Genomic DNA, 27,885 nt, shown 5'->3' with positions numbered 1-27,885 from the left:
GCCCTAGCCAGTTTGGCTCAGTGGCTTGAGTGTTGGCCTGTGGACTGAAGGGTCCCGGGTGCAATTCCGGTCAAGGGCATATGCCTGGGTCACAGGCTTGATCCCCAGTGGGGGCGGGGTGTGCAGGAGGCAGACAATCAATGATTCTCTCTCATCATTGATGTTTCTATCACTCTCTCCTTCTCCCTTCCTCTCTGAAATCAATAAAAATATATTAAAAACATTTTTTTTTCTTTCAGGTAAGGTTTTCTCTGACTAAAAAAAATTATTTTTTTGGAAAACAATGCAGCATTATGTCACCTCACCACATATATTCATTCCCCCAGCTTTGAGTGACTTATCCTTCCTTGAATGTCCTCTTGTGCTGCATTTCTTATTCCTTTTCACCCTGCTCTCTACCCATCCCTTTGCTACCTTTTCTTTAGTACTCAGCATATTTCTTGATACTTCAGCCACACATTTTCTCCTAATCATTTTATTATTGATTTATTGTATATGTACTTTTGGTGTGCTTCACCTATACTTTAAAAAATTTAACCTTGTGAAAAAGACATACATTTATATCAGTAATACAGACAGACCAGTGAACCGAAGGGAGAGGACATGGGAGGTCCAGCCCCAGGTTCTCACACAAGTAGAAGGGCCTTTCAAATATCCCATCCCAGTGCCTGAACCATGACTTCTCCCCTTAACCAGACTTTTGATTTTATGTGGATCTGTATAGCAATATAATTGAATACCTCCCAAGTCAATTGCATTCATTTGGTCAAACTAAAAATTGCAGCATTCCATTTTGGTATATATTAAATACCAAGGAAATGAGGGGTACCTAGGAACTCAGGAACATCTGACATGGTACGCAGCATATTGCTATGCTAGATTAGTGTAAGGACAAGCCCTACAATTTTCCACAAGAAGTCAACTCCAAGCCTGTGGAAAATCACACATAGCAAAAATTTTTCCCTGGCAAAGAACTATACGTTTTTTCCCTACTCTCCGTGTGGTAATTCTGTAGTTCTCTGTAATTAATTTTATTTTTACAGTGAACAAGCACAGTGTAAGAATAATGCATAACGTATTTCTGTTTCTTGCTATTTTAGGGGACATCACACAGAAGGGATACGAAAAGAAAAGGTCAAAACTCCTGTCTCCTTACATCCCACAGACACAAGGTAGGCAATGAGAAGTGGTTTAAACCTTTTCAGTGTTTTTACACCAAAAAAATGCTCTTTTACAGGAGATCTGTCTTTTGTTGGTTCCTGTTTTTCCCTCCCTTCCTCACCAGAGGAGAGAAAAAAACGGAAGGAAAGAAAGGAGGAAATGAATCCTAACTGGGCATCTGCTGTGTGCTAGGCACTTTTAAAATACCCAAGGTCATCAAATCATTTACACAAAGCGTGGGTGATAGTGTATCTGTGCATAGCTGATATGATTCAAAGGCAGAAAATTCCAGGTCATGGAAAAACTGCAGTTTACTTATGCCTGGACACAGACTGTGATGGAGAGCAAGGGGAGCAAAAGTAAGAAGGAATGACAGATTCAGTATTGCAAGGCAACTCAAGTACTGGAGTACCTGAGGATTTAGGGGTAAGAACCCTAAATTAACTTTTAAATTAATTTAAAGCCTGACTTATTCTTCTGCAAAGAGACTGCCATATTCTTTACTATTATTTTTTAAAATCCTCGCCTGAGGATGTTTTTTGTTTTGTTGTATTTATTTTGGGAGGGAAGGAAGGGGGGGGGGGGAGAGAGAGAGAGAGAGAGAGAGAGAGAGAGAGAGAGAGAGAGAAGAGAGAAAGAAAGGAACATCAATTGGTTGCCTTCCGTATGCACCCCAATCAGGGATCGAACCTGCAACCTAGGTATGTGCCCTGACTGGGTATTGAACCCAAAACCTTTTTAGTATATGGGTTGATGCTCCAACTAACTGAGCCACCCGGCCAGGGCCTGGCACATTCTTTATATATCAGAAAAGTTCTGAGTCACTTTTGTGCTTCATTCCAGAGGGGTTGCTTCCAGGCAAGGCTCTCTGTCTCTGAGTAGTCATATTTTTAAAGTTACTCAGATTTCAGGATTTACTTCGATAGCTTATTGCTGCTTTAATTATATTTACTTTAAGGATTTTTTTTCTAATTCCCCTCTTGCAAGCCTGTTCTTTGTGGAGCTAATTGCATTTAATTTCTGGATTACAAATACCTTGAGAGCTTTGTATACCCCACAGTTCTAATATCGAGCCTTGTGCAGGATATATAGTCTGTAAATATTTGTTGAATGAATAATGGAATATGTAAATGAATAATGGTGATACACCAATATATTGTATTGGTCCTTGTTTTGTTTCTTGCATTATTCTTGGAAATTCCTCTCTACAAAAACCACTGGTCAATGCAGTGACAGCCAGTTTAAAATATTTTAATGAACAGATGTATATAGAAATGAACTCAGCCCTAGCCAGTTTAGCTCAGTGGATAAAAACATCAGCCTGCCCCTGGACAGGTAGCTCAGTTGGTTAGAGTGTCATCCTCGCATGCCAAAGTTGTGGGTTTGTCCCGCATCAGGGCACAATCAAGAGTCAACCAATGAATGCATAAATAAGTTGAACAACAACTTGATGTTTCTCTCTCCCCCATCTCTTTAAAATCAATTAAAAAATGGGTACATGTTGTAAATTTGAATATATAAATTACTTTTTATACTAAATTTTGACTTTTGCCCTAGCCAGTTTGGCTCAGTGGCTTGAGTGTTGGCCTGTCACATGCCTGGGTTGCAGGCTGGATCCCAAGTAGGGGGCATGCAGGAGCAGCCGATCAGTGATTCTCTCTCATCATTGATGTTTCTATCTCTCTTTCCCTCTGCCTTCCTCTCTGAAATCAATAAAAATATTTTTTTTTTTAAAAAGGAATGAATTCAGAGGGAAGAATTTTTGCCCCATGCAAAGCCAGATCACAAATAGGAGGTTGCTTAGTGAGTATGGATGTGACAAATCAAATGTTTAATTGCTGTAGGCCGGGAGAATGTGACTAGCCGTCTCACAGTAGGAATGGTCTTACAGATCACCTCATGGGGGAAATAGAACCCATTGATGGTATTCCTTCAGTTTTCTGTTACCAACCGTCCCACTTGCCACATCTGTGTTCATCCTGTTTACCTTCTTCCTTCTGGCTTAAAAAGGTAATGTGTCCCTCTTATCCAAGGACAGTTCTTCCACCTGTGCAGTAAGTCTCATCCCCTAACCCCCTTTCAGAAACCTTATACTATCATTCAGTGACAACAAGGAGAGGGCAGTGGGAATGGGCCACCCTTGGTGTTGGCAATAAGGGGTACAGGATCTGTAGGAATTTAAAAAGCGATAATAAAACCAACAAAAAATTGGCCAGCTTTTTATTGTCACCATGCAGAGCAGTTCTAAACACTGTTGGCAATAAAGTGCTCCTTCTGCTGAGGCAGACAGCTGCACAGCCCCTGTCTCTACACGAGCGGTCACCAACCTTTCGGACCTCACGGACCACCAGTTGGTGACCGCTTGCTCTAAAGCAGTGGTTCTCAACCTTCCTAATGCCGCGACCCTTTAATACAGTTCCTCATGTTGTAGTGAACCCCAATTTTATTGTTAGAAATTGAACATAATTAAAGCATAGTGATTAATCACAAAAACAATATGTAATTATATATGTGTTTCCCATGGTCTTAGGCGACCCCTGTGAAAGGGTTGTTCGACCCCCAAAGGGGTCGTGACCCACAGGTTGAGAACCGCTGCTCTAAAGTATGCTATCGCTGTCACTCCCCATCTCTCTTGTACAGTCACTCTGTCTCTCAGTCAGATTCTTCCCCTTAGCAGTTCATCATGCTTATTCCTGTTCTATTAAAAAAAAAATCCTAAAAAAAAAATCTTCCCTTGTCAACATCTTCCAGCTCCACCCTCTCTCTGCTGTTGATGATCAAACTGCTCAGAACTGTCTGTACTTACATCTCTCTTTTCTCAACTCTTGCTTACTTCTCAGCTCATTCCAATCCTTTCAGGAGCTATGGTAAGTGGTATCTCAGTAGTCTTTGCCACTCTACCTCTTGAAACACTTGTTTTGAAACACTTTTCCTGCTGTTCCTAGTCATCTTGGGGGGCTCATTCTGCTCTGTTAAATGTTGGAACTCTCAAGGCAAGGTCCCAAGCCCTATTGCTGTCTCACTCTATATCAGTGGTTCTCAAATCTTAGCCTGCATCAGGATCACCAGAGGGCTTGTTAATAACATTGTGGGACCCCATTCTCAGGGTTTCTGATTCACTAGGTCCAGGATGGGCCCAAGAACTGGCATTTCTGCCAAGTTCCCAGGTGGTGCTCTAGGTTCCTGGTCCAGGGACCACATTTGAGAACCAGTGCTCTTTTTGCCTAGGGTATTTCAGCCATACTTGTGCTTTAATTATCATTTCAGTACAGGTAACTCCCATAGGTATCTTCAACCCAGATCTCTCCTGAGCTCCTGATCCTAGATCCAATTGCATACTTAACATCTCCATTTATATATCTTAAAGGAACCTCTATTTCAACATATCCAAACATAGCCATTAAATTTATAACTTACACACACCATGCCTACCACTAGCACCAGCTCCTCCTACGTGTATACAGTACATCATACAAAACTAACAAAAGACATCCAACCTGCTTCACTGCTTCTCTCCTAGTTTCCTCCTGAATAAATGGAGCTCACATCCATAAACCTGGCAAGTTAGAGACTTCAAAGTCATCCTCAGCATCTCCTCCAGGCCCCATCTCTTATCTGTCACTAAGTTCTATCAGTTTTCTGTTTCTTCATGAGCCAGTTTTGCTAAATTTAAAGTTTATTGTTTCTGTTATCCACATTATTCTCTTTATTTTTAAAACTGTTGCTTTGTTTATATTGTTAACTTATATGTCTTTTCTGTTGATCAGTTTTCCCAGAAGCTCAAAGAACAAGCTTTTCATTTTTGTTGATTTTTTAGCATGTCTTTATTTTTTTATTTATAATTTTCTGCTCATATATATATTTCCTTTCTTACATTCTAACATTGTTATGAACTTTTTAAAAATTTCCTGAACCCTGACTGGTTTGGCTCAGTGGATATAGTGTCGGCCTGCGGACTAAAGGGTCCCAGGTTCGATTCCGGTCAAGGGCATGTGCCTTGGTTGCGGGCACATCCCCAGTGGGGGGTGTGCAGGAGGCAGCTGATCGATGTTTCTAACTCTCTATCCCTCTCCCTCCCTCTCTGTAAAAAATCAATAAAATATATTTTTTTAAAAATTTCCTGAATTGGATGCTTAGATTTGCTGTCTTTTTTCCTAAGATATCTGTGGGGTTTTTGTTGTTGTTGTTGTTGTTTGTTTTTTATAATCCTCACCCGAGGGTATTTTTTACATTAATTTCTAAAGAGAGTGGAAGAGAGGGGGGAGACAGTTTTAGAGAGAGAGAGAGAGAGAGAGAGAAAGAGAAACATCAACATGAGAGAGACACATCGTTTGGTTGCCTCCGGCACACGCCCCTGCCAGGGCTGGGGAACCTGCAATCGAGGTATGTGCCCTTTACTGGGAATCGAACCTAAGACCTTTTGGTCCGAGGGCTGATGCTCTAACCACTTAGAAAACTGGCCAGGGCAGATAACACTTTCTTAATTTCACTGTGGTCAGAGATCAAGTCTTCGTTATTTGTTAAGACAGGCCTAGTATTTGGTAAATTTCTATAACGCATCTATTTGTGTTTTATTTGTTGAGTGGATGGTTTTGGCCCATTAATTCAAACTATTTAATCATGTGGTTCAGATCTTTTCGATTCTTACTAACTTTTTGATTGTTTGCTCTATCAGTTCTGATAGAAGTGTGTTGAAAACTTGTACCATGACTGGGTTTGTTAGTTTTCCCTATAGCTCTGTGAAGTTTTGCTTTATAGGTTTTAAAACTATGTTACTAGGTACACACAAATTAAGAATTATGTCTTTTTTGTGTATTATTACTTTGATCATGAGTAGCTGTCTTTGTCCCTGTAATATTTCTATTTTAAGGCTTTTTTTAAAAAAATCTAAACTGTCTATAGATATTAGACATCTTAATTCTTCTCCCAAGGAACATAGGGCTTTAAAATGCTTTTATGTTGACTCCCATCACTGCCCATCTTTCATTTTAGTGCCACCTTGTTTATATGCTTCCTCAATTATCAGTTATTATTGTTGTTTTATGTTGTTAACGGTAGTGAATATTGTTTCTTTATTCATTGTTCATTTGTATATCACTTCTTCCTCTCAGTCAATTTCCTTCTTCCTAAATGACTCTTTCTTAGTGGTAAATTCTCTCAATTCATGTTTATTATTTTCTTTGCCCACTTTTCTTCTTGAACCTATTCATGTCTTTCCCCAAAAGGGTCGGTTGTGGGCTGGTGGATAATCTATATTCCATAGGTTCTCTAGTAAAAAAAAATAGATTACTCCTTGGCTTATTTATCCCGTATATCTTTGTAGCCTTTGAAGAAGGTATTTAGCTTGATTTTTTTTTTAATGGCATTGGAATGAAAAATTTAAACTTACTGAATTATATTAATATCTGAGATAGAATTCAATGAAACTCATTTTACTGCTATGGGTAGGAGTTTCCTACTCCTTACATATAGAGGGATTCAGCCTCTTAAAAACTCTTTCCATTACCTTGTTAGATTTCATCCACTCCAGTTGCAAGATGCTTCATTGTGAGCGTGGCTACTTGAGTGCAGTGTACAAAAGTAACATTCTCCACTAATCTCTTTTGAAACAAAAAATTAATACTGCCTGCTGCTCTGTATTATTAGAACAATTATGTACATGCTTATCGAAAAATTTAGTGAATAATTTTCTTTATGAAATTGATTTGGAGTTGAGTTATCTTGGGTTGCATATTTACATATATTTTAGATTTCTAAAATGTTACATAAATCTTTAAGACTTCAGAAAATAATTAAGAATGTAACAGGGAGAATGGGAAAATATGGAAGAGAACACAAGATTTGAAGAAAAAACGTAGAAATTAGTGGAAGTCAAGTGAGGACAATTTTGGTTAATAATGAGCATAATGTAATTAATTCACTAGTATCATAGGGATTAGATTCTAAAGTCACTGTATGACAAAAATATGATGTCAAAATTATCCTTGAAAATCACTTAAATCTCCCAACTTTGGAACTGATTGTTGTTTCTTTAGTTAAACAAAACCCAAACTTTATCTGTAAGGGTCATGCTATATGAAAAATTCATATCTTGATAAAGGTTAAAATCATTATCAGGGCCTCAAGATGCTGTCACTGTGAGAGGCCTGGGAGAAATGAAAGTATGGTCGGTTCACATCTCTTCATTCTGAGCCATATGTTCTTTGAAAAGAAGAGCCCATAGAACATCTTTCAGTAGTTCAAAGCTCTAGAGCCTCGATATAAAGCTTCCCCCATGTCCGAATTAGCATACTTGTAGGGAAAGAAGCCAGAAATTAACTCTCTTTTGGCATGCCTTAAAGAATTGCATTTTCAAACCACAAATACTTAAATCCTCTGTAAATTAGTCACTCTTGGCTACTCTTGGACTTTCAGGAAAATGCAAAGTTTTATGTTAGGGAGCAACTCTCTTGGGCTGATTCTGTGGTCTAATCTTTAAGATACTACTTTGAATACAAGTAACTAACTAGCTTTAATAGAATCTTAAGATCTTTAAAGTCAGGAATATTTTTAAAGATTATTTTTATTATCATTATTTTTATTCTTCATGTTCCCAGTTTCTAGCATTGATACCTGGCATATAGTAAATGTTCTATAAATGTTTTTGGAACTGAACAGGAAGAACGTTTAGAATTTCCAGTATCTCCTTTAATAAACATCTCTTTTAGAAGATGAAAGTGTCAGGTAATGAAAGAAGCAGATTACAGATTGGCAGCTTGTTTCCATCCTCAATTAACCTTTCAATTTAGATCTACTAAACTTCAAGACTGTGCACAGTATGTTGATTCTCATCTGAGATTTAACATTTCTCTTTATTTAATTTTTATTTTTAAATCAAATTAATGCATTTATTTTAAATAATCAAATGGTAATAGGAGGTTTGTAACAACAAAAACAAGCAGTGTCCTCTTTTTCCCCAGAGATTCCTTCTTTCAACTCTGCTGTTTCTTCTGGCATTTACTCTGTGTTTCTAAGTAACATTTTACCATCTCTCTTGACTTTTTTCCATTTGAGGCAGGATTTATTAATTTCTTCTTTTAAAAAAATTAGAGTTTTTCAATCTTACATATTCCTTCCTCAGCCACACAGACACCACGCACTCCCTTTTTCCTTTTCCCCTGTCCTTCACATCTGATTGTACTCGTTCTGGGCTGTATGTTCAATATATTGCTTTTTTGTTGCTAAATCAACATTCAGTGTTTATTATTATGATTATTATATGATATATTATGATTATGCAAAGATTGTTCACAGCTAAGTCACTTGGTTTACTAGGATTACATTTCCTTTCTTTCTTGCACAATTAACCTATCAGTTTCATTATTATTTTTGTAGAGACAATGCTTGGTGCTGTCTCTCTCCCTATATTTATCTGAACTGATTGTTTTCTTGTTCTGCTGCAGGCCTTCATTATCATTCTAGTGGCATTTTGGGAAGGAGTGAGGACAGATAGAAGTGCTCATTTTTAATCAGAATTCTTTATCCTAACTCTAGTACCCCGGTGCACAAATTCGTGCACATTGAAAGGAAATTAATTAGAAGAAATATTTTAATATCACTCTTCGCCCTTTCTCTATAATAAAAGTGTCAACCAAATTCACGATCCACAATGATAGATCGAAACACACACATGCGATTGGTGCCAGTGGGAGATTTATATGTATTGCGCATGTGCGAGTCAACTTAGCCTTTTATAGATATAGCATAAACTTGCTTAATTAGACCTGCTTTCTGATTTAGCTAAACTTTTTCCAGCCCAGTGAAGCACCGCAACTTCTCTTTCAGGTAATTGTCAGCAATACAGCAGTAAATATCAATACAAAGCAGATTATTATTGTAGATCACACAGGGAGAATAAAGAGTAAAATATTTAACTGAAGCAGTGTTTTTTTAAATATATTTTTATTGATTTCAGACAGGAAGGGAGAAGGAGAGAGAGATAGAAACATCAATGATGAGAATCATTGATCAGCTGCCTCCTGCACACCCCCTACAGGGGATCGAGCCTGCATCCCAGGCATGTGCCCTTGGCCAGAAGTGAACCCAGGACCCTTCAGTCCACAGGCCAACATTCTATCCACTGAGCCAAACCGGCTAGGGCTGCAGCAGTGTTTTCACTATATTCTGCGCAGTGAGAAAACCTGAAGTCATTTTCAAGGTCCACCATTTCTTACTTCTTTTTAGTCGGGTCAAGTTTCTAAGTTTTCTAAATCTGCATTTTCCGGCTAATGAAAAGAAAATAGAATTCCACTGAGTCTCCTATCTACCTACTCCAGGACTTCTGTGAGAATCAAATGAGATGAGGCAGGGGAAAACACTTCACAGACATTTGGTTAAAGTGTAAAATGTTTGCACCTGGCTATAAAGCAAGTTGTGTTCCTGGGCTGAAGAAACTGCAAGGAGGCTAGTCGCTAGGGAGAGGAAGCCGGGTGTTGCTACGTGACATCATTACCCAGACGGACACTTGGCATATTAGCCTTTTATATAGATAGATAGATGGCCTGTAGCTAAGGAGCGGAAGCCAGGCATTGCTACGTGACGTCATTACTCAGCACCCACAGCCACCATTTCCGGGCTGGGCTGGGCTATGGGCTGCATTTTGTGCCATGGGGTGTCGGCTGCAATTTGGTGGGCTGTCACTTGGGGTGGTGGCAGGGCCTGTGTCCCACTTGGGGGAAACCGAGTGTTCTTTGTGGGCTTCTGTAAATGGCCAATTCATGTCATGGCAGCTCCTGTGTTGGGCATCTGCCCCCTGGTGGTCAGTGTGTGTCATATTGACCAATCAGACAGTCGGACACTTAGCATATTAGTCTTTTATGTATATAGAGTTCTATTTAAAGAATTGGTGCAAAGATAATTTCTATCAGTCTAAAAGATCGCTGTAGTGTACATACATAAATATGCTCCCTGAAGTTTTCTTTAAGGAAGGGGTTTCAGAAACTGATTTTGGACAACAGGCATTGTAATTGTTAAAAATTCAGATCTGCCCTGGCCAGTGTGGCTCAGTTGTTTGGGCATCCTCCCATGCACCCAAAGGTTGCTGGTTTGATTCCCACTCAAGGCACATACCCAGGTTACAGGTTCAGTTCCCAGTAGGGGGCATGCAGGAGGTTGCTCTCTCATTGATGTTTCTTTCTCTCTTTCTCTCTAAAAGTCAATAAAGATATTTTTAAATTTTCAGATTTTATGCAATTTTCTTATGAATTGTATCACAGCAGATTAAAATTTATACATTTTCATTCTTTTGTTTGGTTCAAATAGAGAACAAAATTCAAATCCTTTAATATTTTTAAGCATAGTTCTACTCATTTACATGATTAGCATGAATGAAATCATTGTAATTTCTCCCAACTGAGTAATAAAGAATAATTAGCATAGATCAGCCACATGAACATTTTGTCAAATATGAAGATAAAATTGAATATACATTTTTCCAATTTTATAATGGAGAAATAGAAATTAAAATTCTACATTGGTTAATTTACATTTATTTTCTTACAAGTTGTACTTGTTATAAGGAATATCTATAGTTATATCTATAAATTAACTATCTTGACATATATTCATATTTCAAATATAAATGTAAACATAATAAAAATTAATTATAAAGAAAAAAAATCTTAAAGATCTTAGTAGCTCATTTGGCTGTTCACCAGCAAGCTGATCATATTGTCTCCACAACAGCTGATTAAGGTGTTGAAACTGGGAGGCCTCCCTCCTCAGGATGGGTCTGAGCAGAGCTCTGCTCAGCTCTGTTTTGCAACTCTCCTGCTGTTTAAATTGCCCTTGAGGTTCAACAGTGGCATCTCCTGTAGGACTCCACAGCTTTTGCTTTAGGACAGTACTGCAGCTTCTGGTTTTGATGACATTGTTCTAAACATTCCATTCTGGCTTTGTGTATTTGAGATTGTGACCTTTGTGTGTTTGATTTTCTTCCTTTGACTTTGTTCTGCTATCTTTCACTTCATTTAGTTGTATGTGTCTCCTGCTTCAAAATAGGATCACACCTGTTACTGGCTTCTTGGCCCAGGTTTCCACATTATTTTAACCCCAGACCTTTACCTTTTGCCCTTTTAGGGATGAGACATACCACATTCAGAATGTGGTTATGCATTAACATTCTCTAGCTTGTCCTGGTAAGAAGTTTTGGTGACCCAAAGGTTTTTCCCACACTGGGATTACTGTTGTGATTGCTGCTTATTTTGCTAGAGGGTATTTGCTCACCGGTATTCCCGTATATATGCACGTATGCTACTTTTGTTAGTTGTTCCACACCCCTTTCATCATATTCTTCTATGTTCAGTCCTACCTTTGAGATTGTGCAAGTGGTATATGACCAACTTAAAATGAAACAAAAGAAAAACCCATGTTTTATCCTCTCTCTCTAAAGTCTCTGGTAACTCATCTCAAGGATAGAGGCCTCTTGATGACTTCATCTAATTGTATGAAATCTTTGAGAGGCACATTTTTTGCATAAAGCTTGTATGGCAGAGATACCCAAATAAGCAGCCTTTCAGCTTTACATTCACCATACCCTTTAAATCGTTATCTCTTCATTTTTGTCTTTGTTTTTTCTAGTTACCCACTATCATTGGTGGAAATGAGGAGACAGACAAGATCTTAATTACTTATTTTAACCAAAATACTGGGTGCTGGCAATGCATAAGACCTAGCCAGAGCCAATTACTGCCAGAGATATAAGATGAGTTAAGACCAGCCTCTGACCTCAAGTTATTTATACTATAGTAGGAGAGATAGCACAAGGTATACAAATCGAGACTATAAAAGATAAAGTCAAATAAGTACTTAAGACAGTTCTAAACAAAGTACAGTGGAAATTCAAAGGGACATGAACCTAAAACCAGCTACTGAAATCTGGAACAGCATTTTGGAATGCTATAGAACATTTCCAACTACATAAATATTTAGTAGGCCTCTTTGTGTGTGGAGGAGTGGAGGGTGGGATATATTGTCTTTTATCTCATTTTTATTTAAAAGTTCCTTCCCAAGTGAGGATCATAATGGAAAGAATATGGAATTATTTATTCCAGCTCTGCTCTTCATTTGCTAGGTTTCGATAGTGTCATAGTCACTGTGAAGTGGAGCATACATTGTAATCAGATCTGTCCCCATATGCCTTCAGAAGGAAGTCTGCAATCTTCCTCTTGGGGCTTCTCTTTCCTCCTGAGTTGTCCAAGAACGGCTTGGGATACAGGTAGTACAAAAGGAATGGTGGGAAGAGCCTCATAGTCTGCTGCTGCGTCCCGGTGCCTCATGGGGTGCTGTGAAAACTGCTCCTGACTTGTGAACAGTAATGCCGACCCACTGCTAAGCCTGCTTCCGCGTTAGCCATTCTGGTGGAGGAGCCCTCTGTGCTCGGCTGGGCCAAGGTGCCATCTTGTATTCTCAGGGCAGAGCTCTTGGTATGGTGCTCCTTTAGCCCCAGGCACAACATTTTCCTGTTACTAAATGGCCCAGGAAGCTGTGGATCAGGATCTGTTCAGATGCTGGCCACTTCACAGACCCAGAACTCCCAGCATCCTTCTCCCAGAATCCACCCCTCGGAATCAGGCTGATGGCCCTTTTTCCAGATTCGAAATGCAAACACTGTCATTCTCTCCTGCAGGCAATGAGTGAGGTTAATCTCCCGTCCTTCTGAGGAATGCTCTCAGTGACTCAGAGGTGCTTTAGCTCCCAGGGGAGATTCCCTGAGTGATTCAAGGTATCCTCATCCACCCTTTTTGGGATGGAGTGGACTGGAGACTCTCGTTCTAATGATTCAAGGTGATTATTGACACATTCTCACTAGAGAAAAACAGATTAATCTGTGGTGGGTGTCCTGCTTCCTTACTGGTATCTATTAGATGGTGTTATTGTGAAGATAAAAGGAGATGGTGTCATGAAAGTTAAAAGAGCCATGGAAATGTATTATCTTTGTTATTCTGTCATTTCCTGTTTAAGTCCCTTCAAAGGGCCGCGCCTTTGGCTTAGGACCAGTGACCTGACCTCCCTTTTCTTCTCCAGCCTCATTCTGTATCATTTTACATCTTTCAGGGCAGTCTTCCTTAGACATGTCAAGATTTTTCTTCCTCACTGGACTTCTACAAATACTAGATTTCTACAAAATACCATGCTTTTGTATGAGGTGGCTTTTACCTGTCTCTGCCTAGCTAAAGCCTACATCAATGTCTCTTTTTAATGGGTCTTCTCTGAAGCTCTAATACAAATTAAATTCCCCATTACGTGGCCCCAGAGAGCCTTGTTCTTTTTCCTTTTCTGCACATATCACATATAAAAGATGTGTGAATTGGTGATCAGTTATTAATATATTTCTTCTCTGGACACTAGCACCAAGACCAATGAGTGAGTCTGCTCTGTTCACTCCTAAAAAGTGGAATTTTTTTTTACTTGATTCTCAAAGCACATCCTGCTTGACTATATTACTCTCACAGGTGAGAATATCTGTGAAATCATCAGCAGAGGTGAAAGATGAAAAGCTGAGGCTTGCTTTCTTCCATCTTCCTGAATGGAAAGTTTTGCATAGTTTTATACTACTAAATAGCAGCTTCTTTTTTTAGGTTATCATTGTTATTGTATTCAAACAATAGAATCATAGAAGAGTCTGATGTCTCTTTCCACATAAATTATCTACATGTTGATCATGGAGAAAGAAGGCTTTGTGTTGTAAAAGAAGTTAAAATTTGCGGGTTTCCTTAAACTTACTGTTAAACCTCGGAACGGCATCACTATTTAAACAAAATGGTGACCCCTAGTGGATATTCTGCATAACGGACTGAAAGATCAGGAACCCCCAAACTAAAGCTGTCACTGTATGAAAATTAGTAAGTAATCTTTTTCTTTGGATCTCAAGTATGTTTCACACTAGAATTTAGCAGTTTTGAAGAATGCTTGATTTAAGTTTGCAGCTGTCATTCTAGCATTTAACTGTATTTGGTGCCTTTTAAAATTACTTTGACTTTATATATAACTTTAAACAAAACAATAAAACACTAAAAAATGTGAGTGCTCACCATAACCTAATTCCTACTTAGGAACTTTTTGTCCCATCCGATCGTTATAATTGTATATGAATATAGGGGTTGGCAAAAGTAGGTTTACAGTTATGAGTACACAAAACAGTTTATTCTTGTTTATTTATTAATTATGTTATTTTCCAGACAAATAAACCTACTTTTGCCCCCCCCCATAGTTTTAACATACACAGTTGTAATCATATTATGTACATATTTTGTATTCTTTTATGGCTTGACTAGAGGCTGGGTGTATGAAATTTATGCACAGGTGCAGTCCCCAGGCCTGGCTGGCCATCAAAGTGCGAGCATCTGTCGTGGAAGGGCAGGTCCCAGCTGACCTCTGGGCCCTGGACAGCACCTGGGCCCCCAGACCCCTCACGCCCCCCTCCGCCTGAGTCACAGCACCCGAGTCCCCACAGGGGGATGCAGTGGTGCTATACGGAAGCAGGCGGGCATCACGCTCTCTCCCGCCGACCTCACAGACTGGTTCCTGCGCGAACCCACAGGGAGCCCAGCCAGCCCCTGCGGTCCCGGCAGCTGCGGCCCAGCTCACCTGAAAGAGGCCACACGGGTGCAGGGTGGGCTTCTCATGGGCTTCCCCGGCACAGCTCGGGGGGACACCCCACATTCTCACCGCACCTCCGTCCCCATCACCCCTGCCCCCAGGTAGCCTGCGAGAGGTCGCAGCATGTCAAAGATGCCCGCCACGTTCCGCGCTGTCCCCTGGTGGTCAGTGCACGTCATAGCGAGCAGTCGAACTCCTGGTCTCCCGGTCGAACAACCACCTGAGGGGACAATTCATATTAGGGTTTTCTTATATAGGATGTTTCATTTAGACCTTTTCATGAGTCTTCATAGTCAACATATTTTTCATGGTATATACTGTCTCGTTATGTTGATATATTGTTAATTCTATCTTTGCTTTTGTCATCTTACTGTGGTAGTGAAACTGTACATACCTTATTCTAAGTAGAGAAATCCCTATTTCTGGGGCCCAGGTAATTCCTGAGGTCTGGTTGGAGTGTGAAACCCTGGCCAGGGAATGATTCATCTTTAAGCAGCATCTTGCCTGCCCAGCTGACGCTGGACATGCTGGTAGATAACACCCTGCTGTGCTCCTGTGTTTCCAGACCCCTCACTCCTCTCTTCGATGAGGCCCCAGCTGCATTGTTTCCTGCCCCCTTCCACAACAAACTGTTGTCCTGGCCAGTAAGCTAAGGTGGGAATAAGCCTTCCAAAATGATTTTAACCCAGCCACAACGTAATTTCCCCCCTCCGACCTCCGAATATGCATTGATTTGACAGTGCTTTTGGGGAAATGAAAAGGAGACAATTGATTTTAGATGATAGGAAAAGGATATCCTGCTCATAGTGTCATAATTTATTTAGGAAGCTGAAGACTGAATATTACTTTAATTTATGGTAAGAATCTGCTCTATGTGGTGTGACCTTCAAATTAAGAAAAACCAATATCATTTTTTATTTTCTTCTTTACTCTTAACTATTATTTTGATGTTCTAAAGAGAGCATGTATTATTTTTATAATCCAAATAGAGAACTTTTCTAAGTTGTAGAAATCCAATAAAGCCTATGGAAAAATATATACCATCCAAAATAATTGCTATTAACATTTTCCTATATTTGCTTCCAGTTTTTTCATTGCATAATAAAATATATTTGTAACTCATATTCTAAAAAGTAAACTCAAATACATGGGAATAAAAGTTTATAGAATTCATATATCAATTGGAGAGTAATTATTCACATTCAAAAAAGATTAACAGAGTTTCATTATTAAGCGCCTCTGTTACACTTAAAGTGACTCAATTACTAGGAATTCATTTTACCCTTTTCTCCTTTTACTTCTCTTTTAGATAGGCTCTCTTGAAATAGATGTATCACACATTTTAATCAAGATTATTGTGTCAGGAATCCATGTTTTTTGTGACAATATGATTTGGGCACCTGAGGAATGGTCACTGAACAAATTTGTCAGCCACTTATTGAAACTGCAAATCAACTTTTTTGTTTTATTTCTGGCAAGCTACAGGAAATGTTTGTCATGATTTTAGACCAAAAAGAAACCTGGTCTGCTTGGATGACGAGGTCCCTGAGGGAGCTGAGATAAACATTGCAGAGCATCGTTCTGATGTTGCCTGGTGAAGAGCTTGTTGTGTTGTGAGGCTTTTTTTTTTTTGGTGCCAGTTCAGTAGATCTCTTAGCTAAGTGTCATCTGACTCTGATTCTCAGTTCTCATTAGATGTCTGTATTTGTGTTATATTTCCTTGTGGTTTGGTCTATGACAATCTCTAGATAATCTGAGTGGAGATGTTCATTCTCTCTAATTCTTCCTCAAACAAAAGTATTAACTCCCAGTTCCCCTGTCCCCCCCCCCCCATCATTTCTTGGTTTCAATTTTTATTCTTTAGCTGACATTATCTTTTTTATCCTAATTAATTGCATTGCAAAATACTAAGTAAAAGCCTACGTGAGAGTGCAATGGTAAAAATACATGAACCGTTTTTGTCCATCTTCTGTGAAATGCAAATCCATATTTATTCCTTTCATACTCTGGATTACTAATGCCTAATTTGGAAGTACCATATTTCTTAGCAGGGTGGTTTGATCAATCCTAGCAAATCTGCTTATTTAATTAAAAAAATTATCAGCGATAAGTACTTTAGCTATATATTCAGTATGGCCCCCAAAAAGTAATACAAAACTAGTCTTTTAAACCTGATGCTCTGTTTAAGTCAAACCATTTTCTCTGTGCATATTTGCAAGCAAGGTACCTCATGTGTGCTAATGTGATTTCCTTCCTGTGTCATCTGACCATGTAGATAAAAATAGCTCCTTCCTATTTGTTGTCCTCTATTTAAAGTTAATTGGAATATGTTTTAACTTTCTTATTAAATTTATTGGGATGCCGTTTGTTAATAAAATTATATAGGTTTCAGGTGTACAATTCTATAATACGATACCTGCATATTGCATTGTGTGTTCACTACCCCAAGTCAAGTCTCCATTCATCCCCCCCCCATATCCTCTTCTAAGTTCCTCAACTCCAATTGGAATATGTTTTAAATAATTTCTCTAACGAATGGCCGAAAGTTTTTAGAGGGGCTTTTTGCAGAATCTTTCACATGAAGGCAGGTGATTAAAAAAACACAAATGCTTGTCTAGCTGCTGACTGTAAATCCTGAAGCATTTAGATACTTGCAGACTAAATTATTAATTCTCATTGCTTTCCTCTAAAGTCTTGGGAGAATTTTCACAACCTTTTTTTAAAATATATTTTTATTGATTTCAGAGAGGAAGGGAGAGGGAGAGATAGAAACATCAATGATGAGAGAGAATCATTGATCGGTTGCCTCCTGCACGCCCCCCACTGGAGATCAAGCCCACAACCCCGGCATTTGCCCTTGCCCGGAATCAAACTCAGGCTGACGCTCTATCCACTGAGCCAAACCGGCTAGAGCGTCACAACCTTTTTGTAACCTTTTCTGATGGAGACCAGTGGAGTGAGACAGACCTGGTTTTTAATCTTGGCTCTGTCATTCTCTGGCTCTGTGACTTTGGATAAAATGATACATGTCTCGGCTTCTTTTTCTATAGTGAGTTGATAGTGCTGACTTTATAGGATTGTTGTGAGGAAAAAGACAAAATGTGAAAACTTTTTATACGTGCTTCTATATGCACAGTGCCTAGCACAAAGCAAACACTTAAATGTTAGCTTTTATTGTTATAGCTTGCGAGTGGCAAGCTTTTTCTGTAATGAGCCAGATAGTAAATATTTTAGGTTTTGAGGACCATGTGGTCTCTGCCACAGCTAACCAACTCTGCCTTTACAGTGTCAAAGCATCCATAGGCAGTGTGTAAACAGATGAGCGTAGCTGTGTTCCGATAAAACTATTTATAAAAATAGACATGGGCTATAGTTTGCTGACTTCTATTCTAGAGTAATAAAACTAACAAATGAAACAAGATATGAAAATAGTAAGAATTCAGTATAACTCTTCTGTGAAGTAGATTATCAAGAGAATTTAGACTGATTTAAAACTTCAATTTGCAACCTCAGACAGTACTTTTCAAAATCTCAGTGTTAAAACATGTTCTGCTTGGTTAACATATTTTATAATAAAAATCTCAGCTACCAGGAACCATAAAAAATAAAACATTTCTAGATTCATAACAGCACTTTTGTGGAGAACTTCCTAAAATATACTCTTTTGCCTTCTTAAAAACCATGTATAAAAAAATAATCAAACTTAAAAAAATAATGACCTTTGCATTATATCTTCTGATTTTGGTCAGGCCTCAGTTGGTGATTTTTGTGCTTCACATGGTGCCAGTTTGGGTCACTAAGTGCTTTCACCTGGTGTGCACAGGTTGGTCTGGAAGGTCCAAGATGGCTTCACTCACATCTGGTGCCTTGGCGGGGGCAGATGGGAGGCTGGGCTCAGCTGGAACTGTCAGCTAGACCTCTTACACACAGCCTCTCAAGCATGCTAATAATTTTTTTTTTTTAATGATATGACATGCCTAGCCGGCATGGCTCAGTGGTTGAGCGTCAGCCTATGAACCAGGAGGTCACGGTTCAGTTCCCTGTCAGGGCAAAGGCCCGGGTTGCGGACTCTATCCCCAGGAGGTGGCGTGCAGGAGGCAGCCGATAATGGTATGACATTATGAGTCCCAGTTCCCGTAGTACCATAGTACCCTCAGCCTTCACTGAGGTCTGTGGGGCTGTTGCTTGTACTCCCTGGACCACTGTGCAAGCAGATTCTCAGCTGTAGTCTGGAGCAATGCAATTTCTGGATTGGTGACATCTTATTGTAGTGGACACCTAATTTGCTATGTGTAAGCTGCCTTGCTGGGCACAACTAAGTGCTATTAAAGAAACTTAAAATATGCCGTATAAAAGAAGGAAATCCTGCAGTGTGTGACCAAATGGTTGAACCTGGAGGATATGGTGCTGAGTAGAAAAGCCAGTCACAGAAGGACAAATACTATATGATTCCACTTATATGAGGAATCTAAAATAGTCATACTGATAGAAGCAGAGAGTAGAATGTTGATTGCCAGGGGCTGGGGAGAGGGGGAAACGGTGAGTTATTGCTGTAATGGTCAAAAGTTTTAGTTATATAAGATGAATGTTCTAGAGAACTGCTATGCAACATTGTGCATATAGTTAACAATACTGTATTGTGCACTTAAAAATTATTAAAAGGGTAGCTCTGACCATGTACTCAGTGGTTAGAGCATTGGCCCACACACAGAAGGGTCTTGGGTTTGATTCCTGGTCAAGGGCCCATACCTTGGTTGCAGGTTCGATCCTTGGGGGCCCTGGTTGGGGTGCCTGCAGGAGGCAACCAATTAATGTGTCATTCTCACATAGATGTGTGTGTCTCTCCCCCCCCCCCCCCCCCACACACACACACACATCTTCCCTTCCTTCCAGTCTCTAAAAAGCAATCGAAAAATTATCCTCAGGGTGAGGATTAACAACAAAAAAATTATTAAAAGGGGAGATTTCATGTTAAATGTTCTTACTTTATTTAAAAAACTAGAGGCCCGGTGCATGAAATTCGTGCATGGTGGGTGGGTCTTTCAGCCCGGCCTTCACCCTCTCCCAATCCAGGACCCCTCAGGTAGGGTCCCTAAGTCTGGCCAGCGATCAGTGCCTATCGGGGCTTTCCTTCCCCCGGCTGCCAGCAGCAGGCAGTATGGTCGCTTCCCTCTGCAGGCAACAGGTGTGGGGTGCGATCACTTGGCTGGCCTGGACCTCCTTCTGCGGGGCGATCACTGGCCGGCCCTGCACACCCGCCACAGCATCGCTGGCCAGTGGCCTGGGCCTCCCTCTGTGGGGTGATTGATCACGGGGCTCCCATATCGATCGCCCTGTAGAGGGAGGCCCTCCCACCCGCCGCAGCACCACCAGCCGGGTAGCCTAGGCCTCCACCTGTGGACGCCGGCCAGGTGGTCTGGGCCTCCCTCTGCGGGGCTATCGTGGGGTAGATTATGACTTTGGAGTTAATACCATTTTTTAAAAAGGCACTAAAAAGAGAACTTAAGGTGTTTTTCTTCTGCTTATTTTACCTGCTTTTTTCTCCCTTCCCCATATTCACTTGCTTTTTGTTTTTGTTAATCCTCACTTGAGGATATTTTTTTCATTGATTTTTATTTTTTTAATATATATTTATTGATTTCAGAGAGGAAGGGAGAGGGAGAGAGAGCTAGAAACATCAATGATGAGAGAGAATCATTGATCGGCTGCCTCCTGCACTCCCCTACTGGGGATCGAGCCCACAACCCAGGCATGTGCCCTTGACTGTAATTGAACTCGGGACCCTTCAGTCTACGCTCTATCCACTGAGCCAAACCAGCTAGGGCTCCATTGATTTTTAGAGAGAGAAACATTGGTTGATTGCCTCCCCCATGTACCCCAACCAGGACCAGGAATTGAGCCTGCAACCAAGGTTTGTGCCCTTGACTGGAATCAAACCAGCAAACCTTCAGAGCCAAACTGGCTAGAGCTCTTCCCCATATTCTTGATGAGACAGTAAATGTTGAGAGGGCAGAATAAGGGAACAGACCAGGGACTGGAAAGGACCACCTCAGGGGTGACTCCAGTTGGAAGAGGGCCTACTAAGTATGACTTGAATCTATGTTTGCATAATAAGCACCCTGCTTTTGCTTAAATGATCTGTTTATTTGGAGTAACTTATGTTTGGGGAGGTTAAGGCTCTGCAAGCTGTTCTTTGTACTATATGTAGGATTAGGGGTCTTATACCTGCTCCACCAGTTCTTGCAGTCTCTGGGATGTCTTACTCATTTTGTATAGATTTTGCTATTTCTTTCCTATCACCTATTCACAATTATGGCTCTAAGATAATTATTTTTTCACCTGGATGTCTATCATTTTTTGGTATGAATATTATAGCTCTTTCACCCTTTACTATAGATGGGGTAATAATACCTACCTGAGAGTGTTGTAGGGAGAATGTGAAGTGCTAAGAAAATGTTAGCTATTATTTTATCGGATAACCATCTTCCAAACTTCCTTTTTTAGAAACTGATTCAGCAGCACAGAAAGAACATAGAAATCAGACACCTGCTCCATCTGCAGCTCAAACTTCCGCTCCTTCCAAGTACCACCGATCTCGATCTGGGGGAGCCAGGGATGAACGATATCGATCAGGTGAGAAGGAACTGGAAGTTATCAGTGGCATAGTTTTTACTGACTTAGTAGGAACTGTGTATCCTGAGAGCTTCTAACGTTTGTTCTCTTTCCTTGAAGTACCAACAGGTCTATATTGATTCATTTATCAGTCATTTATTGAGTGCCTATTATGTGCCAGGTATTGTAGATACTCAATATTTACTGGGGATACAGCAGCAAATAACATGTTTCTGTGCTCCAGGGCAGACGGGGAGCCAGACAAGTACAAAGGCAATGCAGATAAATAACTAAGAAAGCAGAGGGCCAGAGTCACACAGGGCGGTATGTAGGGAGAGCTCAGTGGACTCTTTTGGAAGAGGCAGGTCCTTCTGCGTTTGCCAAAGCTGTTAATTAACTGATGGACCTGGAACAAAAACTCACAATGCAATTTCAAATTAGTAAACTCTTAAATTTTATTTCTTCTGACCTAAAAGGTACCCATTGGAAGGGAAAGGGGGACATGCTGTGGCTGGCAGTGGGAGCATGCTCCTGCCATCCCATGTCCAGGACTGATGAGCAGAGAAACACGTCAGAGATCCTCATGGGGATGTGGGTGCAGCAAGCCCGTCCCATCCCCTTCTGCTTGCTGCCCATTATAGTCTCTGCAGCACATTTATTGTGCCAGGAGACGAGCTGGAATACAAATTTACTTTCCCTAGATTTTTGACTCACTTGTGCCAGCCAAAGTTACCTTAACCTTTTTTTAAATTGAAAAACAGGGTGTTCGTTGCCTCCTCTCAGAAACTGCTTCAGAGAAAATGAGGTAAAGGATGTGGATGCAGAGCTGCGTCAGCCATTTTGTGAGCTGATTTTATTAGAAATATATTTTCACACACTGGAAGGAAGGGTGGAGAAGTATTCAATTAAAAAAAAAACCAGAGGCTGCATGCCACACCAGAATTTTCCTTTGTACCTAACCTGCCGTAAGCGAACAGGGGAGCCTTTCTCAGAGAACAAGGCATCTAACTGAGTCAGGGCAGAAAGACAAGAGTTGCCCAGGTAAAAGGGAAAGAGCATGAGAAAGTACCTGAAAACAATTCTTTATGGCTGCAACTTAGAATGCAAGGCCCCAGAAGGAGGTGGGAGATGAGGCTAGCAAGATTACCAGGGACCAAACCTGAAGGAATCTTGAACAGCATTGAAGGATTTTCAGCAGGGCAGTACATAATCAGAGTTGTATTTGTTCTAGTAGCTCGTTCCAGCTGTAGACAGTATGCTCTGCCACTACTGTGTCCCAGTGCCTGGCACAGTGCCTAGCATATATGAGTTAAAAGGGTAACTTAGAGAAAGGAAGGAATGAAGGTAGCTATTAGTTAAGAATGGATTTGTGGGAGGTAATGCTGGATGTAGAAGAGTATTATGTCCTAACTGGTATCTTCAGTGGTTAAGTGTCGGCCTGCACACCAAAGGATTGCAGGTTCTATCCCTGGGGCCCCAGATGGGGTGCCTGCAGGAGGCAATCAATTGATGTGTCATTCTCACATAGATGTCTGTCTGTCTGTCTCCCCCTACCCCTCTTCCTTCCACTCTCCAAAAATCAATAGAAAATACATCCTTGGGTGAGGATTAAAAAAAAATAGAAAAGTATATCAGAAGTTCCTATTTGTTGCCAAGACATAAGTCTGATTTCCCAGGAACCCAGTGTTGCCTTTTGAGGCTGGGACCAGGTTCAGTAGCCGTGTCAAGAGGGTTTTAGCCTTTGCAACTCTCACCCTGGCCTTCTCTAGGAGTGTTTTGTCTTTGTTTTATTGTTTGTTTTTATAGGATATAATAAAAGGGTTAGTAAAGAACCAGAAGATGATTCTCTACATCCAATGTCCAAGCTGAGGACATATGGTAAAAGGCTTTAGTGAACTCATTCCGTAGTGTAAAAATTTGACCTTCACCTAGCAAAACCCAACTGTGATCTCTAGCCCCTGTTCTTTATTTTTAATTTATTCTTTTTATTTTATTTTTTCTATCACCATTTATCTCCTCCCCCAACCCCCATTCTTTTATACCTTTTTTTTCACACTTACCCCAAATATCAAAAAGTATAGTTTTCGAATCAGATGCTGGTTAGCAGACTGTTCAGTGTCTTGCTTAGTTAAGTACAGGGATATTGAAGAGGATTTAATAGGTTTTGAATAATTGTCTCACTGGACTTCTTTTTTTAGGGTAGATGTGAAATGTAGACCAAAAGGAGGTAAAGTAGGGAAGAAAGGGTTATTTAAAAACCCTGAAGATATTGAAAGCTGTGAGAGGACTGCAATTGCAATGCTGTCATGAAGGGAACAGAAAAGAGGAAGTATGCAAGCATGGATTTTGGTGAAAATCACATTTTTTTTCAATATATTAGAAATTGTTCAACTAAGTAGCAAAGGAAAGCTCAGTACATTCTGAGAATTGTGGCTTCCATGAATAATAAGAAACCAACAGTAATAGCACAAGTAGAGCAAATTAAGTTACAGAATTTGATGGGAATTCAACTTCAACTCTTTGCCACCCTTTTCATGCGAAGGGTTACATTTACAAGTCACATGCAAAAATAGCTTAAGAACATAAAATATGTGTAGTGATAATCACAGGAATACAGAGTAAAGTGATGAGTACACAAAAAGGATTTAATATTGATGTCAGTAAGTTCAACAGGAAAATTCTCTCTCTCTCTCTCTCTCTCTCTCTCTCTCTCTCTCTCTCTCTCTTTCATTATAAGAGAAAGTTTATTTAGAAAGTCACAGAGGTAGTAGAAGAGAGCCATAGAAGAAATGGGCTCAGGAAACAGATTATAGCAAAAGAAGGATACATACCTGAGGGACGAAAGAGGGACTGAAAAATTCTCTCTTATTTGGTGGTGGCTTTATTACGACATTTCAACCAATCATGAAATAGACAGTGTTTCATGTTTCAGACTTGGTGTAAAGAGCTTATATTTATGCAGAGTTTAGATCATCTAATCTGATTCTTCTTTCTGTGCTTAGCCAACGTCTATGTGACATTTCAAATATACTTATTCAGTACCTCTTTTTCCTGCAAATCAAGGCATGATGCACCTTTCTACACATGTTTCGGTCACAAGTGTAGAAAAATACACAATTAATGGAAAGTGATCTGATTGTCATTCTTTTCTTTTTTTATTTAATTGATTGTGAGAGAGAAAGGGAGAGTGGGGGGGGGAGAGAAAGAAACATCTATTTTGTTGTTCCACTTGTTTATATATTCACTAGAGGCCCAGTGCATGAAATTCATGCATGGGTAGGTTCCCTAGGCCTGGCCTGTGATCAGGGCCGATCAGGCTGCCAGCCGGGGCCTTCCTTTGTTCCGCACCGCCCCCTGGTGGCCAGTGCACGTCATAGCAAGTGATCGATCTCCTGGTCGAACTTCCGCAGGGACAATTTGCATATTAGACTTTTATATAGAGAGATAGTTAGTTTGGTTACTTCTTATATGTGTCCTTACTGGAGATCAAACCCACAACCTTGGGGTATCCAGAGGACGCTCTAACCAACTGAGCTATCCAGCGAGGGCCTAATTGTCATTATCTTAAGTCCTTTAATGTTAATCTTTTGGGCAGTTAGTCACCTCATACAAAACAAAAGCCAAAAGGACTTTAAAGGAGTATTAGTATCACCTTATTCAGCTCAAACATTAGCACTGGAAAATGATACCTAGCTCTTATGTGCTTCTGGCAGAGACGTCCAAAAGGTAACTGTGTCTGGGGACTGAACTTCGGAAGTGATTTCTTTATCAAAGATCAAGATGAATTGTGTGCTGGTGAATGAGTCAAATCCAGTTAACAGGGAGCAGTCTGTTCTTATCAAAAAGAGGCTTTGCTGATACAGTAACTGTGAACATCTCCTTTTCACATGCATTTATGAGCCTGGGTTTATCATGTTAGAAAATAGTTGGGTGTTTTTATTTGTTCTGTGGTCTGATGCTATGAATCGTTGTGGCAGAGAAAGATTATTCAAGTGGGCCTTTAAAAGCTTGTTTAATGTGAATAATTCCCTAGTTTTAGCAAGTTTGCTAGCACATGCTTCATATCTTATGCAAAAATAAACTTTTGGAAAGGTATATTTAATTGTTTAGTGTGAACATTTGATTTGCTGTTGTTCTCTTATTGAGAAAGTGCTTTTTCTGAGTATAAGCAGTTAATCATTTATTTTCCAAGACAGCTAAGAGAAACATATTTCATCTAATATAAAAGGATGCTTTTTATATTTCAACATAACTAAAATCAGGTTGTGTTTTATATAAAATGGCATCATAGATTCAATTAAATGTGGCAATCTTGATTCAACTAAGTAAACCTCAGGGACACTGAAACAGTATAATAAATATAAATACAGTAGAAAATATTTCACTTCAGAGCTAAGAGTAAGTTAATATTGTGGTCTTAAAGTGATAGTGCAACAGTTTGGAAATATCTTTTACACTTTCAATCTTCATACACTTTGACCCAGAAATTTCACTTCTAGGAATTTATTTTAAACATATACATATGTGCACAAAGATAAAAATGTGTATTTATGTATGTATGTGTGTTGTAGCTTTGCTTGTAGTAATATAATGATGAAATAAATTATAGTAGTACTCATATACAATGGAATTCTATGAAAGCTGATTTTAAAATTCTGTGAAGGCTCACCAAAAAATGAGGTAGATATGGAGAGATGTACAAAATATATTTTAAAGTAACAAATGCAAGATATTATGTACAATATGACCCAATTTTGTGAATAGTAATAATAATACTTTCATATATTAGTACGTACAAAGACACAGAAACTTGGAAAAATATGTACCCCAAACTATTGAGGTGCTATTATTTCTTTTTTTTAATATATTTTATTGATTTTTTACAGAGAGGAAGGGAGAGGAATAGAGAGTTAGAAACATCGATAAGAGAGAAACATCGATCAGCTGCCTCCTGCACACCCCCTACCGGGGATGCACCCACAACCAAGGTACATGCCCTTGACCGGAATCGAACCTGGGACCCTTCAGTCCGCAGGCTGACACTCTATCCACTGAGCCAAACCGGTTAGGGTGAGGTGCTATTATTTCTAGGAAGTGGTGGTTCTAGGGAAATTTTTCACTTCAGCATTATATGTGTTTAGATCTTTTTTCAATATATATATTTTTCCAGTTTTCTTATTGTGGTAAAATACAAAATACATGTAACATAAAATGTATGTATATTAATTTTAAACAAAAAATGGCAAAAGATATTTTTAAAGTGATAGCCATGGATAAATGATTTAAAACCTTAAATCAATTATTGTTCTTATTGATTCTTACTCTAAGTATAGATTCTTCTGATTTAATGCTGGGAGTTAAATGCAATAGTAACTCCCTCTGTCATCCTAATTGAGAACTTTTGCTTATCTCTGTCCAAATCTGGTCTCTGACCTGGTGACATTTACTACGGTGGCTGCCACTGGTACACCGAGACCATTTTATTTCTATTTTAACATACTTTCTCATACTAAGGAAGGTAATTGTATTCAGTTCAGCAAGTATTTATTATAGACTTCATATGAGTTGAGCTAGAGAAACACAGATGAAAACACGGCAATCCTTTTACAAGTTACAGAGGCAGCATGGAAGAGGGGATGACCAGGGAAGGAACCTGGGCACTGGGTACTGTCAAGGGTAAAGTCTGAGCCATTTTGAAGGATGAATAGCCATTTGCTATATAGATATCACAGGCTAAAAAAAACAAAACCACAATTTATAAAAATGGGGGAATGTGAAATGCAAAATTAACATTTCACTACGCCTCCCCATCAACACCGAGTTGTGCCAAAATTAACGTGGTATCCTAATGTTACAGAGCTTAATAGTGGTCCTCCGTCTTAATGTTAAAGTGGTTGGTACCTCAGAACTTGGTAAAAATGGCGTGACTTTGTTAGCTTGCAGGTAACTCCTTGAAGTGAACTTTTCTACTTACTGACCTAACCTACCCACACATCTGCCTTTTAGTGTATGTGTGTGTGTGTGTGTATACATATATATATGTTTGTCTATCTAAAATAATATCCTAGAAAAAATAAAGAAAAAGAAAAAAGTGGGAAAAAATGAGTAAAATAATGTCTTAACAGGTAAGAGTGCTTGGTGTCTGTTCTTCCCTTGGCCCTTAAAGCCCAGCTGTGCCACCATGTCTTATGCACCATGTCTTAAACACTTCATAAAAACAAGCCAAGAATAGAAGCAGCTACTATAGAACTGTAAAATAACATTTTCCACTTATCTTTTTAAGAAAGATGAAAAAAATGGTCTGCTGCTATCTATAGATGTGAGAAAATGAACACTCTCCTACCCTGTTGGTAGAAGTGTTATTTATCCATAATGACATTTGGCATTTGGGGATATGTTTGTTACCCATTTGTGCTTCTTCTATAAACTACCTGTTCATTCCCTAAGCCTATTTTTTTTTTAATTGGGGTTTAT

General features: G+C 39.5%; 1 protein-coding gene across 4 annotated transcripts in view; it reads left to right on the top strand.

The window, feature by feature from the left end:
- The first annotated feature begins 1,104 nt into the window (after positions 1 to 1,104).
- DIP2B (disco-interacting protein 2 homolog B) overlaps positions 1,105 to 27,885 on the top strand; it is a 115,136-nt gene continuing 88,355 nt past the window's right edge. For 2 of the 4 annotated variants that reach the window (XM_014542141.1, XM_014542140.1), the window contains exons 1-2: positions 1,217 to 1,587; positions 21,304 to 21,432. The gene's annotated coding sequence lies outside the window, so the exon portion shown is untranslated. Of the gene's footprint in view, positions 1,173 to 1,214; positions 1,588 to 21,303; positions 21,433 to 27,885 lie in introns of those variants that run through there. The other 2 variants (XM_014542143.1, XM_014542142.1) reach the window with 2 other exon arrangements.

This window comes from Myotis brandtii, unplaced genomic scaffold, assembly GCF_000412655.1.
Source record: "Myotis brandtii unplaced genomic scaffold, ASM41265v1 scaffold29, whole genome shotgun sequence".
Taxonomy (NCBI): domain Eukaryota; kingdom Metazoa; phylum Chordata; class Mammalia; order Chiroptera; family Vespertilionidae; genus Myotis; species Myotis brandtii.
This window is presented reverse-complemented; position numbering and strand designations above follow the sequence as displayed.